This window comes from Oryctolagus cuniculus, chromosome 7, assembly GCF_964237555.1.
Source record: "Oryctolagus cuniculus chromosome 7, mOryCun1.1, whole genome shotgun sequence".
Classification (NCBI taxonomy): domain Eukaryota; kingdom Metazoa; phylum Chordata; class Mammalia; order Lagomorpha; family Leporidae; genus Oryctolagus; species Oryctolagus cuniculus.
In genome coordinates, this window is record NC_091438.1 from 97,036,049 (window position 1) to 97,049,302 (window position 13,254).

A 13,254-nucleotide genomic window follows, 5' to 3' on the forward strand; every position below is an offset into this window, starting at 1 on the left:
TGAAACAGATTAAAAATATAATGCATTGTTGTTTGGATCATTAGTTTTGTTCTAGTGGTAATCACCATTCCCCTAAGGAAGGTATTGCTAAAAACCTATAGCTAGTTTTACCTCAGATAGTATCTGGGTCCTGGTTATGTTATTGACTTTGATCCAATGCCTTTCTGTCTTCTATTTCTGATTCTTGTGAGGGGGGGGGGGAGGAAGAGGGGAAAGGGCCGGGAGAGGGAAAAAGTATCTTCATCTACTGGTTCACTCCTCAAATTCCTGAAACAGCGAAGGTTGTGCTAGGTTAAAGCCAGGAATTCTGGAATTCAATCCATGTGTCCCATGTAGGTGTCATAGTCCCAAGTTCTTCAGCCATCATCTACTGCCACCCAAGGTGCTCATTAGCAGGAAGCTATATTGGAAGTACCAGGACTTTAAACAAGGGACTCCAGTTGGAATGGGGCTGTCCCAAAGTGGCAACTTAACTGCTATACTAAACACCTGCCTCCTATTCCTGTTTTCTGTTTTATCTAACTCTTGATCATTTACATTCACATGAAATCCCTGTTGGAAAGTACTCTCATCCTATTACTACTAAAAATAAATCACTGGAATATAAATCAGTGGTTCTAAAGTTTGGCTTCATTGAATCACCTAGAGATTTTTAAAAGTGTTTATGACTGGGCCTCACCCCAGACCTTTTAAATCAGTCTTTAATAGGGAGACCCAGTCATTAGTACTTCATTTAAATGTGTCCCAGATGATTATTTATATTGCTGATGTTGAAAACCCCAGTGTCAAAGATTATTATGAAATAGTCTCCAAAGAATTCTTCCTCATGTTCAGAAAATTTTGCAATGTGACATCTCCCATCAACAGGTGGAACTGATTCTCAAACCTTGAATCTAGATCCCTTATTTGATCTTTTGGGTGAATGAGTACAATGTGAGTTCAGGTGAGGTCAGCAGAGGAACCATCCAGCCAAACCCTCAGAATAAGGAAAAGTAGTAAGAAGTGGTTTTCTTTAAGCCATTAAATTTTGAGGCGGTTTGTTACAAAGAAATCTTAACCAAATACACTGCTATGTCATTAGCTATAATGGAAAGAGCTACTTTTGATTTTTTTATTCCTAATTTTATTATTTTTGTAAGAAGCACTCTTTAACAATTGCCTATATAGCTCTTTGCATTCCCCCAGAATTCTTCAAATTCGTACTGCTGGAAGAATGAGATTTAGGCAGAAGAAGAAAAGTTCCTTGTGATTGTATGAATGCCTTCCTGTTTTTCTCCAGGGCACTTTTTCTGCCTGATTACCAAATGTTTCCTTTACAACTATAAAGATCAAAGGAACCACCTGCCCCTGAGGCTATGGCTTAGACCAACTTTCATGCATACTACATGTGGATTGCATCAACACGTCCTCAAATTTTCTGAGACTCAGCTTCACAGGTTCGGGTCCAGAATAAAAGAAAATCCCCTTGCACATGCAAAATGGCTACACTTGGGAAGATCCAGGAACAATCTCAAATTTCTAATCAATTTGCTTAATGTGGATCATAGAAAAAAGTTGTTGTGCACACCTTCACTATGCTGCCAGTGATGAAAATTACTGTAATTTGCCTTAAGAATAAAATGAAGCATTTTAACTAGAATGTGGAATCAGCAGTGAATGCAAATAAGAGATGTCCATTTTGTTATTTGACAGGTAAATTTAAGTTGGTCAGGGGGAATGTCTTGGACTCAGAGTCCAAATACATGGTTTGACATTTAGGTCTGCTACTTGCCCATTGTGTAACCTTAGATAAATTTATAAAATTCTTCTTCTTAAAAAACTTAGTTGAATCATCTGTATTGAGATAAAAGCAACTACATCCAAAATATATATATATATATATGATGGTCAAAAAAGATAACATGCATGTGTCTGAATTTTTAAAAGCTTAACTTCAGTGTAAGGTGTTATTGTCCTCATTGGTATAGATAGCACCAGGAAAGGATAAATATGGAAAAATTCTTTGACAACAGCTGAGAAAGTCATTCATATTCTCACAGCATTAGGAAATATGAATACTTTATGTAACTGTACAGTTATCTTTAATCTCTGTATCTTAAAGCACCTTGAAGAATCATTTCATTAATTTATAAAACTCCATGAAATACACTTGTTCCCCTTTAAATTTCCTTTTACACAAGGAACATTTTCCAGGACAGAGTATATTTAAGCCTAAACCACTGAGGGCCCTGAGAATTGTAAATGAATAAAGAGGGGTTCTGATCCCTTTTTATGTTGTAATTTTTGTGTCTTATTTAAAATGTGCAAGGCTCTTGATCTTGTTTGCCTTTCCTCAAAGCCTGTCCCTTAATGCCTGTCCCTTGATGCTTTGATGTCCTAAACATGCCTATGAAACTCAAATCCTAAACAGGTGGTAGTCTTTTCATTCCTCACATATTAGTGATAGGGTTTGGAGATAATTCATTAATGTCTTTCTCCCTTGCGTGTTTAAAAGATGCCCATTAAAAATATATGAACCAGATACTCATACTGCCTAAGTTGAATTCTGGTTGGAATCAGAGCCCTTGCAGGCTCCATTTTATGCTGTGGCTCACTGAGTGCTAAGTGTGAGTTTTTTTGTTTTGTTTTGACTTATGTAAAGAAAAAAAGGTGATCTGAAAGAGCTAGTGAAACTTTTGGCCATGACTTGTGTAGGCTGCTGGAGAAGTAGCTATATTTATATGATTTCTTTCTCATAGAGTTCAGAGAGTATTGCATATGTTATTTAATCTTGCTAAGTAAGGCGAACAAGATGAATTATATTGTTGTATGTTAATAAGATTTACCTTTATGCCAACTTTCTATAGTCATAGCTTCTGGCCTCTTTTCTTCTCTAAATGGGATTTGGTTATCTGATTTTTATTCTGTGATTGTCCCAAATTGTTCTCTTTCCCATAATCTAAATAGTCTGGATTTCTTTCTAATCCTTCAAACTCTATTCTGATTTTGAATGTTTCCACCATAAATGTTAAATGTTTGAGAAGATTTTTATAGTTACCTTGCTTGGACATTATACAATGTATACACATTCAAAAACATCACATGGTACTCCATAAATACAAAATTTATGTATGTGTTGAAATATTTTTAAATAAAAGTTTTAAATATGTAAAATATGTAAGATATTTTGGTGTTTGGACTCATTTACTATTTTTCTCTTTTGCTAGATTTATTTCAATGAAAATATACTTGCTAGCTCACTCTCCCAGTGCTTGAAGAGAAGTTTCTTTATCTTATAGACAGATGGTTGCTTTTGAAGTTTGAATATGTTTTCCTTTGACAGTTTGATATAATAGAAAGAGTATGAATTTTGAAGTCAAAAGGGCTTGAGTATGAATCTATACAGTTCTCTGCCATTTACTAAGGCAAGTACAATTAACATATACTGTACCTTAGACCTAAGAAGGGCCATTACTCGTGGGTTTCTTGGTTTGAGACCAGGAAATACATGAGAAATTATTGGTGTATTTTGGGACAAGTGGACCTTTTGCTATCCTTTGACATAAACCACATAGTTTTTTACCTATATATAAAACTAATATTATTTATAATATATTCTTTTAAACTGAAATTATTTATTACACACTATTTTAAGGTAAAGGAGACTGAAGCATAATACAGACTGGTAACATGAAATGAAGTTGTAAATAACTTTTTGGTATAATTCTGATGAATGTTTATGACCTGAAATATGCTTTTTACAGGGTCTCACTTAGAGATTTCCAATACCAATGATGTAACTGTGATCACATATTTAAATCATTTTGAATTTGAGGCTGCCAGAGGTTTATCAAAGTGAATTTTCTTTATAAATTAAGCTGAATAATTTTCTCATAAAATATTTAAGTAATAAATGTTTTGGAAATTTTCCTTATCAGACTTATTTTTATTTTTCTAAGAATCTTTTCTCACTTAAAGAGTCACACAAAGACACACAAATAAAACCCAATGGTGTGTGTGCAATATCTATGTACAGGTGATAAGAGTGATTAAAACACCAATAATGTTTACTTCAATAACCAATACAGGACCTTTTGCCCTCAGGCTTCAATTCACAATCAATCTGATTGCCACAGGATTGTTCAGTTTCATATAGAATTACACTTCCATGGACATCATCCAGAGGTTATTCGCAAGAGGCTTAAGCAGAGGTCATGCTGGCTTTTCTAAGTAACTTTCTGGAACAGAAGAGGCTAATTGCCCCCTTCCAGGAAACTTGTATTCATCAAGAAAAGGTTTGCTTTTCATGTCTTTCCTGGTACACATCAGTGGATTTATCACGATGCTGCTCAGGATCTCCCTAATTCTCTTCTCTCTGTATTTTTTGCTTCCACATGTGACTTTCTTTGAATTGCATTTCCTCTTTTAATTGATTTGACTAAAGGTAAGTCATGCTAAAAACAGAAGAAGAAAATAAACAGTTGTAACAAAATGACACCCTAAAAAATAGTTTCCTAACATATCATTATAATGTTCATTTATTATATAATTTTCTATTAAAAAATCCTGGAAAATAGGATTTTGAATGTTTCCACCATAAATGTTAAATGTTTGAGAAGATTTTTATAGTTACCTTGCTAGCTCACTCTCCCAGTGCTTGGAGATAAGTTTCTTTATCTTATAGACAGATGGTTGCTTTTGAAGTTTGAATATGTTTTCCTTTGGCAGTTTGATATAATAGAAAGAGTATGAATTTTGAAGTCAAAAGGGCTTGAGTATGAATCATACAGTTCTCTGCCATTTACTAAGGCAAGTTAGTTAACGTCTGTAAACTTACGTTTTTTTCCTTTGTAAAAAAGGGGAGAATTCTTTGAGAAATGAGATGATTCATATGAAGGTATGTGGCACATGCCAGTCCTAGTGAGTTCTCAGTGAATATTAGCTGCTTTTTCTTCTTGCTGAATGTTGGCCAGAGAGTATAGTGGTATTTTGTTTAATAAGATAAGGTAAGTTAATATATAAAAATAACTAATGAGGCATACAAAGTCATGAATTTGTGTTTTTTCACCTTTGTGGCTTACCTAATTAACTGCCATATTCCTATGATAGAAAAAGTGTTAATAACTGCATTTACTTGTGCATTTGTTTTCCAAGATTTCTTTGTTAAAAATATTTATTTATTCATTCATTCATTCATTTATTTTAAGGCAGAGTAACAGAATGAGAAAGAGAGATGTCTTTTATCTGCCGATTCACTCCCCAAATGGGTGCAACAGCCACACTAGCTAGGCTAGTGTGAAGCCAGGAACCAGGAACTCCATTTCACCCTCCTACATGGGTGTCAGGGGCCCAGACACTTGAGCCATCATCTGCTTTATTCCTAGATGAATTAGCAGGAAGCTGGATTGGAAGCAGAGCAGTTGGGACTTGAACTGTCACTCCAGTATGGGATGTTGGCATTGCAAGCAGAAGCTTAACCTGCTGTGCCACAATGTTGGCCCCTAGTCAAATATTTGCTGCTACTGTTTGTTCGATATTGGGATAGATTCTAGAGATATGATAATGAAGGATATGGAATGGTTTCTGGAGTTGACCTGCTAGGGTATTTTTAATTTATAAAAAAAGGGAAAACTAAAAAGGAAACTATTTAGAGAGCATTGACTTTGATCTTAGTTATTATGTAATACCTGGTATCATTCATATCCCAAATGAGATTTATCATCATCATTTTTGTATACAATTTACTGAATTATTTTCGTCCTAGCCAGTAATTAGAAGTTTTTTTCTTAGGCTGTGCTTGGAAGCTCCACTGATAAGAAGGTATTTTCAGTTTTTCAACCACTATAAGGAACTCTGAGATATAGGGCAATTATAACTCTGGACCACTTAACAAAAAAGATTCTGCTTTTCCCTCCTGAGATCACAGTTTGACCAAACACAGTATTTGAGGAAGAGAGAGAGTTCACCATTTTTGTGCAAAAGTAGTCTCCCTCATCCTTACTCTTTGGAGGAAGCCTTGGCATGAGCATGTGATTATGTTTTCTGTGTTACTATACTTTTTACTCCCTGTGGAATGAACTTGCCACATGCCCTGGAATGATGAGAATGAAGTCCACATCCAAATTGCTGCTTAATCATTTTGTCGAGTGTGTGTGAGTGATTGTCTTAATCCAAAAGTTGAATGAGAATAATCACCAAGAGATTCTACCCTCTGTGGTTGTCTTTGCCTTTCTTTCTCTCTTCATTTTCTTTGTCACTTTCACCCGTTTTCTCTTTTTTACATTTACTTTCCCTTCACCTCTGATGGCCAGTAACTCTGTTGGAGCTTTGCCGTTGTGCAAGGTTTAATCATGTCCCCAGGAAGAGGGATAATTATTAAACCACTGGAAATTTAATGATGGGTATTTATTCTTCATCCTTAGTCATTTTGGTGTCTGGGGTTTGGCATGCCAGTCGGTGGAAACCGAAATGGGTAAATGTCATTAAACCACACGTGATTTTCCAGTGATTTATGTGTGCTTGTTGTACTCCAGATGGGTGATGACTGAAGACTTGCTCTGTCTGTCCTTTATTTGCAGGCTTCCCTTGATCAAAACAACAAAGACTTTGAAACCAGTCCAGTTCTCTGCAATGGTAGAAAACAAGTGTCAGTTCACCTTAATATGTAGTCACCTTTTCCTTACATTATGTATTCTTCTGTTCTAATAATTCCTCTTTGGGATGCTTTGTTAAGTCAGAGGTATCTAAAACTTTTATTTTTAATTTATAAAAGTTGAGACAAGAAGTTTACTTTTCCTCAAAGTTAAGAACACAGATTGTTGGGGAAAAATTGACAATTTTTCCCATTGAATTACTGTTTACTTTGAAGCATATGCATTTGCTTATTTGTTGACAATTATTGCCTGTCTACACTAACTAGAATTTTAGCTGCACAAAAGCAAGAATCTTCACCTCTTTGATTCATGGAAGTGTTTAAAACATTGTTCTTCACATATTAGGCACACTTTTAATTTGTGGAATAAGTTCTGAATGAAAGCTGCTAAGTCTTCAGTAGATCACTTGCTTGAAATTATCATTTTTTAAACATGGGAGAGACCTGTGTTATGTCCACCACTTTTTTATTTCTGTAACCTTAGAAAAATTTTTGTATTATTTGTAAATATTTATTTCTTTATTAGTATAGTGGAGAGTTTTTAAAAATTAACTTTAGAAGGGAAAAGTAGATGCAATAATACATGAAAAACTGTTTGACACAGTAGCTAGTATATGTGATCTGTGCTCAAGAAATTTTTCAAGAAGTTGTCTTCCTTCAGTTTAATGTTGAGCATTTGTGAGAAATATAGGACTATGAGAAAGACAATTTTCTATGTTGATCTTTTTGTTTTAGCTGAAACTCCATTGGAATACAAATTCAATTAAGATAGATATTGTGAATATTTTTTCTTCCCTGATATATCTCAACAAAATGATGCTGGGCACATAATAGGTACTCAATAAATATTTGTTGCATGAATTAATAAATGTTTTAATACTAGCTCTACCGGCCTAACTTTCTGAACTCCAGTTGTAATCAGTCAAGTTAGTAGTAGATTTCATAATACCATTCTAAAAACGCTTCAATTTTTTAATTGTATGGAAAGTGAAATTACCAAAGAAGTTTTTGGGAACTCAAAATGAAGGAGAGCAGAGGCTGGAAATTATGTCAGAGTTTAGGCTATACAGCTATTTTCAACAACTTCGAGTCAAAAGGACATTTATTTTTATTATTATCCAAATTGATTGCCTAAAATATCTGCATCCACAATACATAACTGCACTTCATGTTCTATAGGTTTTTTTCTGAAACATAATATTTTACTTACTATTGGGTTCTTCTAAGGCTTATGTATGAGTGGTAGGCATGAGGGGATTTGAGGGGAAAAAGTACCATAGACTTACTGGAGAATATATGCAGTCTGACCCCTGTTGTAAGCCTTGGCTCTGGAAATACCAGTCCAAAGTGAGTGCTGAAATGTAAGTCTTCTATGAAATGAAAACAAAGCAACCAACCAACAACAACAACAAAAAATCCTCCATCTGTTTCCCACAGTGCTAATTCAAGTTATTCTGTTAAATGTCTTCTTTGACTGATCCTCTGTTGTAGTTTGAAATGATTAAGGGGGTCTTCAGTGTTCTATTTGTAACTAAACATTTACTGAAGACTCTCTATGGATACTTTAAAAAATGCATTCTGTTAAAACAACACTTGATAGGATCATCAGCTAAATTTCTGAAAATAATCTGTATCACGCTATTTACAGCTATATGATTTTGACATTTTCATGTATTTTTAAGGTTCAGGTTTTGTGTTTTGTATTCTATTAAATACAATTTATTTCCGTTCAATTGAAATTTAACACACAGAGGTATTACCACTTCATGATAGATGTTATAAATACATACCATTGTTTTATTTTTATTTACAGGATGAAATATTTTAAATGGATTTTCAGTCCAGAGAGATTAGATCCTGAAACTTCTCCAAATACAGAGATTTTGAATAGATTTTAAAATGTTTTCACAACTGTACTAAAGACAGTGAATATGCTTGCAGGTAACTCTGATAATATCATGTGTATATATCTTAAATAATCAAGATTTATATCACTTGAGCTGACTAATGTTTTGAGAAAATTTATGAAAATTCAAATTCTTTTGCCACTTTAGGAAGAACAAGAAACTTTATCAACACCAAATTGCTAATTTAGTTTGAATCATCCCTTAAATACTCAAGTCCCCAAATACTTTCTTACACTCCTATTTTAAGGGATTTTTTCCCCTAATATAGTTACTTCCAATAAGAATAAGAAAGCAGAGTGTCTTTCAGAAATTTTTAAGATACAGAATTGAAACTAACCCAAGTTTAGAAATGACAGAAAGAATACTGCAAACATATGACAGTGTGTGTAGTTTTGACAAATATTAATCCTGGGGAATCCGAGGCAGTGTGACTGTGGCCTGTGACTCCAATGAATCCGTTGTCATTATTAGGAAAAGCAATTGTCTTGAAGCCAGTTTCCTTATCTTCTACATTGACAGAAGAAGCAGACACAGTCTGGTGACAAGAAAAACAGATTTGTACTTACAAAGTTTGAAAGTTGTTTTTCAAGAAGGAGAACATATCACCCGCCCCCCCCTTGTTCTATAAATAGCTCCTGGCAGGCAGAAACAACCCTGATTGCGAGAGATGAAGGAGAACAAGCAGCAGGCTGTAGTGCAGAATCAATGGCACAGTGCCAAGAGCTTCATCAAATGAATAATAGCTTCCACTTGACAATCAGTAAAGTGCCTCTTCTCCTACGGATTTAGTTTTTAATGATGATTAGAGAGGATGGGCCCCTAAAATTTCTCTGGTAGAAATGACCTCCTATTAATTTCTATTCCTTGAAATGCTGAATTTCAAAGCTATTTTACAGCTGCAAAACCAAAGGCACTGGCATAAAGGAACTATTATCTTTGTAATTGTAGCAACAAGTACTAAATTTGTCATTGATTAACACAGACTTTTTAACTTCATGATTCTTTGTTGGCTGAGTCCCTTATTTGGAGCTCTGCTGATTTGTTTTGAAAGTCAAATATTACATTTTAGATCCAACAGCTATCAGAATAAAGTCCTTTGTTTTAATATAATAAATACTTCCTATAACATGGTTATTATGCAATGAAGGGTGAAGGCTAAGTTTGAATCTCTCATTAATTCTATGTACTGTTTTTTTCTGCATATGTCACAACAAAATTCTGGACAGGCACAGTTAAAATATGTATAGGAGTACAATAATGGTTAGGCAAAAAACTTTATCAAAATTTAAAAACCTCTGACACATTTTAATTAATGTATATGTGTATGCGTATATTTTCCAAAAGGAAGTAGAAATTCAAAAGTCTCATAGAGTGTGAAGAGATTTCTATTCAGAATAAGTAAGCCCATTGTGTCAAATTAAGCTATTAGTTATAAAGTAATTTCATTGGTATTAAAAATAACTCATGGTATATCTCAAATATGTGATATATGGCATTCTGTTATACATAAAATTTTTGAATGCAAAAAGAAAAAAGGAAAAAAATATTTGAGTGAATTCAAGAGAAGACAATGGCCTTTTATGGTGCTTTCTGTTTAGTGTTAGTAGTAAGAAAAAATAATGAAATGCTTACTTCAAAGATTTTAAAATTTAGGATGGTTTTAAAAAGCTAAAGAATCAATACTATTGAATCTCAAGTATGTCATATTGAGAGTTCATAAAAATTAAAGAAATGCTTAAAGTGATTGAAATATTTGGAAGGAAATATGTACTAAGAATTTTGAAAAATTTTGCCAACCTCTGATTAAGGAGGTTGCCCAGTGCTGACCTTTGTTGCTTTTCTTCAGTGTTCCCCAGAGAAATAAAAATATAGTGAGTTCATTATTTAATTTGTTCAGTTAAAGGACTTCCTTCAGTATTAAAATTTTCTTTTTTATGAAATTATACAGTATGCATGTTAGTATACTTTGTCTTGTGAAATAATATTGTTAATGTGCTTTACTTTTCAGTCCCTTTATTTGACAAAATAAAAAGCTGAGAACGACTTATGGGTTCCATCTTCACTTTAAAAATACTACCATCTTATGATATTAAAAAGTCATGGGTCTACTAGCATAAGAAAATTTATAAATTAGTTGGTAGGGATTTGCATTTTATTTTATAAGCTAGTTCAAAAAGTCTGTCATAACTACAGGTGAACCAATTTTAGAAGAAAGAAATTTGAAAAAAATGACCAAACTCTCAACATCCAAAAGAAAGGTAAAAATATCAATATCCTCAACAATTAAATTATAGTTACTAGAAAAATCAATCAGGAATTGAAACAACAGGATAAAACTTTTAGGAATGTCAAGAGTTTTAAAGAGAAGCTTGAATATATTGCTTTCTTTGTTTTTTTTTTTTAACTTTTATTTAATGAATATAAATTTCCAAAGTACAGCTTATAGATTACAATGGCTTTCCCCTCCCCCCAATAACTTCCTTCCCACCCGCAACCCTCCCCTTTCCCTCTCCCTCCCCCTTTCCATTCACATCAAGATTCATTTTAATTCTCTTTATATACAGAAGATCAGTTTAGCATATATTAAGTAAAGATTTCAACAGTTTGCACCCACATAGAAACACAAAGTGAAAAATACTGTTTGAGTACTAGTTATAGCATTAAATCACAATGTACAGCACATTAAGGACAGAGATCCTACATGAGGAGTAAGTGCACAGTGACTCCTGTTGTTGACTTAACAAATTGACACTCTTGTTTATGGCATCAGTAATCACCCTAGGCTCTTGTCATGAGCTGCCAAGGCTATGGAAGCCCCCTGAGTTCACTGACTCTGATAATTTTTAGACAAGATCGTAGTCAAAGTGGTAGTTCTCTCCTCCCTTCAGAGAAAGGTACCTCCTTCTTTGAAGACTGTTCTTTTCACTGGGATCTCACTCACGGAGATCTTTCATTTAGGGTTGTTTTTTTTTTTTTTCCCCCAGAGTGTCTTGGCTTTCCATGCCTGAAATACTCTCATGGGCTTTTCAGCCAGATCCGTGTACCTTAAGGGCTGATTCCGAGGCCAGAGTGCTGTTTAGGACATCTGCCATTCTAATCAATGCTTTTTTTTAAGATTTAAAAAACTTTATTTGAAAGGCAGAGTTTCAGAGAGGGAGAGACAAAGGCAGAGTGAAAGACAGAGGCAGAGTGAAATCTTCCATCACTAGTTCACTCCCCAAGTGGTTGAAACATCCAGGGCTAGGCTAGGATGGGTGGCAGGGGCCCAAGAACTTGGGCCATGCTCAGCTGCTTTTCCAGGTCATTAACAGGGAGCTGGATTGGAAGTGGAGCAGCTGGGACTCAAACTGCCACCCATAGAGGGTGCCGCTGTTGCAGGCAGAGGCCTAACCCTCTACACCACTGCACTGGTCCCAAATCCATGTTACTTTTATGGTGGACCCTTAAAATGCAGCATAGTTTGAACATAGAAGATTTGAAATGAAGACAAAAAATCTTGACATTTTCACTGTTAGAGAATGATATCCTTGTTGCTATATCATTTATTTCTTTTATATGAATGAAATTATTTTATACTTTATTATAATGTGGCTCTCCTATAGAGTAGGCCTTTAAAGCTAAAACAATTTCTTCTGTGTGGCGTTAATAGAGTAAAATGAGCTATTATGTAGAATAGTAGAATTCTGGACTTCTTAAGAATAAGCCTGCTATCCTAGGATTATAACTTTTACTTTGTCAGGTGAACAATTTATATTTCTTGTATATTCTATCTTTATTTTTGCTTTTGTTCTCTCTAATATTTAACAAATCTCATATGAAATATCTGGCTTGGTGCAGTTGTACTAAGGATCATTGGACGGACTATTGAAATCTACGTAGTAGTAAAGGAGGGAGTGCACCCTAGAGGCCAGTGTGATGGTGCCACTAATTAGCTCCCAGGGTGAGAACCTCAAGGAGCTCAAACTCAGAGTGACAACGCCATATTACTTGGTAATCTTTTTCCCAGAAGGAAAGTTTCCTTTCAATACTGTTTCTGGAAGAATTTACGGGGAGCCAGTTAAATAATTTGCAGGGTCCATGGCAAAATCAAAGTGTGGGACCTCATCTAGGGAGAGGGAAGTTCCCACAGGCCACTTGCCTCATTTATTGCAGGTCAGAGTTCCAGTGTCAGGCATCATTGGATGGGATTGTGTAAGATTCCCCACAAAGTCACCTGCTGAAAATACTGATTCCTTGCCGACCTGAGGCACAATGTGGTCCACATCCCTACTACATCAGTTTCCTGTGAGGAGGTAGAGAGGAAGGTTGGTGTGGGGAGGGAATTGTGGTCTCCTCCAGACAACTTGAACTAGCAGCCATTGCAGGCAGTGGTGTTCCAAGCCTGGGAGAATTTGAAGATGCCCCCACCCCAGAGTATTAAGCCTCAACTCGGGCCTTTCTGAACATGCTGTGAGACTGCACGGGTTAGCCATGCAAGAAGCCATGGAAGTAGACTATGTTTCATTAAAGCAGATACTGGGCCTTTATATCCATGCTGTGACAATGACTTTTCCCTAAACATTTTATTTTTTTGGTTTACATTTTTATCTGTTTGTTCTAGTAGAGTTATAACATCACTGCTTCTTCACCTGAAGCAAAAATGAGTTTTAGGTTTCTTTTTTTCAAGATGAGTGATAGGTGCTGGCATTGTGGAATAGCGGATAAAACCACTGCCTG

The 13,254-nt window shown here is 35.0% G+C and overlaps 1 long non-coding RNA gene across 2 annotated transcripts in view; it reads left to right on the forward strand.

Annotated features, from left to right (window-relative positions):
- Positions 1-239: 239 nt before the first annotated feature.
- LOC127493601 (uncharacterized) overlaps positions 240-13,254 on the forward strand; it is a 71,441-nt gene continuing 58,426 nt past the window's right edge. For both annotated transcript variants that reach the window (XR_007924023.2, XR_007924024.2), the window contains exon 1: positions 240-8,572. This is a non-coding gene — a long non-coding RNA (uncharacterized lncRNA). The remainder of the gene's footprint in view (positions 8,573-13,254) is intronic.